The sequence below is a fragment of the Amblyomma maculatum genome, chromosome 10, assembly GCF_055883805.1.
Source record: "Amblyomma maculatum isolate TAMU_Amacu chromosome 10, ASM5588380v1, whole genome shotgun sequence".
Classification (NCBI taxonomy): Eukaryota; Metazoa; Arthropoda; class Arachnida; order Ixodida; family Ixodidae; genus Amblyomma; species Amblyomma maculatum.
Window position 1 is genome coordinate 7048416 of NC_139353.1, and position 4601 is coordinate 7053016.

A 4601-nucleotide genomic window follows, 5' to 3' on the forward strand; every position below is an offset into this window, starting at 1 on the left:
GTCGTCTATTTGCGTAAATCGAGCAGTAAGCATTACATTTTGATTTGAAGACGATTTCTACGCTATGAAGGGAATCAATTCAAGAGAAATGAGCTGACGTAGTAGCAAATCTCTGCATTTTGAGCTATGCAAAGGCTCCATGTTCTCTCGTATTTCTGTTCGTGTTCTCATTGGCCGTTGCTTGGTTTGGGAAAAGTAGACAGTCTGAGATTTTATACACAGTAGATGTACTCGGTAACACTGAAAAAATATACTTGATACTTGATACGTTTACTAGAAAAAATATACTTGAGAAATGATACTTGATACGTTTTATAGCTAGACTACTACAACGAATCTTTCATTCGCTGATTCATATACAAAACATGACCAAACTATTGCAGCAGCTTTCATGGCAACCGAATTTGCCACAATATTTTGCAGCATAACTTTATCTGTGCTATGATCTTCCTTTGCAGCTATTATTCGCCTATGGTCTGAACATTTTCGTCCAAATTAACAACACGCGTTCGCGTGCACGTATTGGTTTATACAGTTAGGACGACCTCTTTAAAAAAACCTGCCAGCTTCGAGAGAATATCCCTAACCTACTTATTCTTCTTGCAATCGATCTCCTTGGCCTAGTTCGTCTTGGTAGACGCAACGGATACAGCTAGGGATAAGGTTCCCTCCATCAAGTCTGCGGAGTAACTGTATAATATCACTTCTTTTCACTACTTCGCCTATATGAAACCGAAAATCTGCTGTGACGTACTAAAGCCCGAACTTGAGTATTCTGAAAGCATTCACAAAACACGAAATATATTTTTAGCTCTAAGTTGGTGTTGACCATTCTTGCATTGGCCTCATCTTTCATCTTTCATCTTTATTTTTCACTGTGAGGTACATGTACATGGATTATTAGTATTACAGAAGGAGGTCCCGAAGTATAAACTGTCCGGGGGACCTCCTATGACAGAATGGATAAGATTAGCAGGTAACATACTAGGCAGTGAAAAAAAGAATATACAGGCGTGCAGAGAAAAACTATAATAGAATACTAACGAAAAACAGTGAAAATAAATTCTAAATAAACAGGAACTTCAAATAAAAAATGCACAAATTACAGAAATTAGCGCATTATTGGTACAAGAATAAATAAAATGTAAACACGGAAACTATGATCCAGACAAAACATCTTTAGTCGGTGGAACAAAACAAGGTAGAAAATAAATTGGTCTTTAATGAACGATGAAATGAATGAATAGTACGCTGTGCTTTATTTCAGGAGGCACTGAATTCCAAACAGATATGCCTGAGAAGTATGCAGTTTGTTTCCCATAATTGGTCCTGATTTTCGGTAGTAGTAGATTATGCTGTTCAGCAAATCTGGTGTTATTTTTGTTAAAAAGCTTGGATGACTCAAAACCACTAAGGACGACATGTTTATTACGCGTTTTGAAGATGATTGATGCCAACCTAAAATTAAGCTGTAGCGACAATGGCAGTATGTTAAGTGTGCGATAATAATTGAAAACGGATGCACGGTAAGGGCTGAAGGTAAGTATGCGGAGTGCTTGATTTTGAAGGTGGCGAACACATGAAAGGTTAGTGTTGTATGTGTTACCCCATGATGATATGCAATACGAAAGGTGGCTATGTATGAAGGAGAAATACAACATGCGAAGTGTAGGTAGGTCAAAGTAATGTCGGGCTTTAATTATTACGTGAATTCCGAAGGCTGCTTTAGATTTAATGAATTTGGTATGCTGATGAAGCATTAATGCTTTGTCTTGTTTAAAAAGTCGAACTGAATCTTACTAACCCTGGGTCAGCAAGTGTCAGTTAAAATTAAAGGGGCTGTTGTTAGGACCTAGAAGGTGCAAATTAGCTGCTTTAATTTCATTTTCGACCTAGTACAAAAATTAAAAAGGCATGCACTGTGTTCGTTACACTTTCTTGAGCTCGCGCTACGGCACGCATCTTTAACCGTAAGACACCCTATTCAAAAACAAGGATGAAGTGGAGGGAACATTAGCTTAGGGAGAGCAACCGTGCAACTAATAACGGCCTCGTGCCCAAGGCAAGCAAGTTGGAGGATCGAAAACACGTGGATGTGCTTGTGAAATTGCTTTGCTATCGCAACCACCACCATCACTTTGCAGATGTCAGAGGGTATAGCGTCTTTAGTCACAAACTTTTCCCGGATGTCTGTCGCAAACAGCTCTTTTTCTTTGTCCTTGGAAATGTGTCAAATGTTCTGCTGTGGTATACAAACCTTTGCTAAAAACCGGAGAGGAAGTTTCCAAAAGGACCAAACTTCTGGAGATGCCTTCAAGAAGCAATTCGGAATGTTTCTTCTGGCACCAATATGTGCGTAATGCATTCAAATATTACATATTTTTCTAGCACCAAAATTTTTCTCTCATGTTTTCTTGACAAGCTTGAGGCTTCGTGTTCACATCTTTTGTTTGCCGGGCACTGCATAAATGCCCGGACAGAACCCAACGCATTCTTATCGGGAAGGCGCAGGCCTCACAAAAAACGGCATAATATGACACCGCCTAGATAGGCATAGTAACAGTGTATGATCCCAAAAATTTCTTTCTATACATGAATTACAAAAAGAGCAATTTCGGTTTTTACTGAGAGTTGTTGGCGCTTTCTGCAGAAATGGTTACGTACGCACGCTATATAGTGACATTTCCTTGTTGTCAATATGGTCTTATTCATGTTTCTTTATAAACAAAAAATGAGATTTCGGCTATCTCAATAGCCCATCTACTTTTTTTTTCTCTATTTACCTTCAGGAACAAACGAAGCGGGGGCCATGTTACAATTGTAGTCGTTTGGTAATATTCTTGAAATTTATTGACAGTAACCTCAGCGTTATGAGCGATGTAAGACGCTAAAGGGAAAACCGTACCGGAATTAAAAGATAGCAAACCAGAAACATTACCTCCACAAATGTGGTAGTATGCATAATTCAATGAAAAAAAAAATACATTCCGGGAACGAATACATGCCACATATATAATTAACGCACTGTTAAATAAGAAAAATGCAGGTACAAATGAGAAATTGTTATACTGAGAGAAGCATGAGTAATGACAAAATGTGAGGTTACACTATGCAATGTATTAAGCGCCGATGCGGTTAGAACTACTAATGATGACTAGTGCGAAAGGCGAGTGCTTGAACAGTTGGCTTGATTTTGGCAGAAACGAAAAATGCTAGTGAGCGGTGTTATCTTTAGTGACACGGACTTTCGGCTCATGGTCATACTTGCTATGTCGATCCGGGGGAAGAGACGACCATCAGAGCTTTGACAAAGTGCAGCGGCGAGCATATTTGCGTCGAAGAAAATGTCAACACATTACTAACAGTCTAAAGCCGTTCATTTGAAACGTAGGCCTTAATGCAGTCGGGTTATTCTATGCAAAACCAAGTCTTTTCATTAGATGATGTTTTAAGTTTTTGTGTTTCAGAACAATAAAAGATTTAGGATGCAATTTTGCGCTGTGCGGAAAAATATCAGAGGTCACAATGTGGACTTGTCCTGCGATCAAAATGCAGGAGTGTGCTTAACTCCCTGCAGAAGAAAAAGCCCAAGTGTCGCGTACATTGTGAAACGGTTATTTTGTACTATTTGCTATTGATACTTTTGAGCAAGCTATAAGCCCATTGCGAACTGCATGCTGCGCATGCCGTAACCCGAGGCGGCCTGTACTGAGAAACATTTAACATCCGGTTTAGATAAAAAATGCATGAACTGTGAATCTAAAGTGTGTTCGGGTTATTGGCATCTGTGCGTAGGACATTGTGACGATAGAGTGGACACCAGCAGTCTCTTGAAAACTCGAGCAGTACACTGTTCGGCTTTCTAATCAATACGATGGTGTATACACAAACACTGGGAATTCTTGTGCTATTTACTGCATCTGAAATGGCTTGGATCGCTGTAAGCGTTTGCTCGAACGCCTACTTTTAACGTGAAAGTTTTAAAGCTCCCACACATGAAAAATCCGGCATCAGCGCCGACCTCGATGTTTGCATTGTGAGCGAAAAACCTCGAATGTGGCGCTGGCAGGCAGTATAGCTGGTAGCTAACAAGACCGTGCACTGAGTGAACGTAGGCTGCCTGACAATACGTTTATCAGGTTGGTTGGTTGGTTTGTGGGGTTTAACGTCCCAAAGCGACTCAGGCTATGAGAGACGCCGTAGTGGAGGACTCGGGAAATTTAGACCACCTGGGGTTCTTTAACGTGCACTGACATCGCACAGCACACGGGCGCCTTGCTTTTCGCCTCCATCGAAAAGCGGCCGCCTAGGCCGGGATTAGATCCTGCGTCCTTGGGAACAGTAGTCGAGCGCCGTAACCACTGCACCACCCCGGTGGGTTATCAGGAGCTGCCAACTCTGGCCTCTTCTCTCATATGGGAGGCTGATATCAGAATCAGCTTCCCATGATCATTTCATTCATGTTATCCCTAGGCCACTCAGGTACGTTCATAGGGCTTAGTTAAAACGGGGTTTTATATGCGGGCTGGTATCCTACGCCAGCGTGTCATAAATTTAAAAGCGGAGCATAAGTTTCTTCACAATTTTTTTAAGGCGCCGCA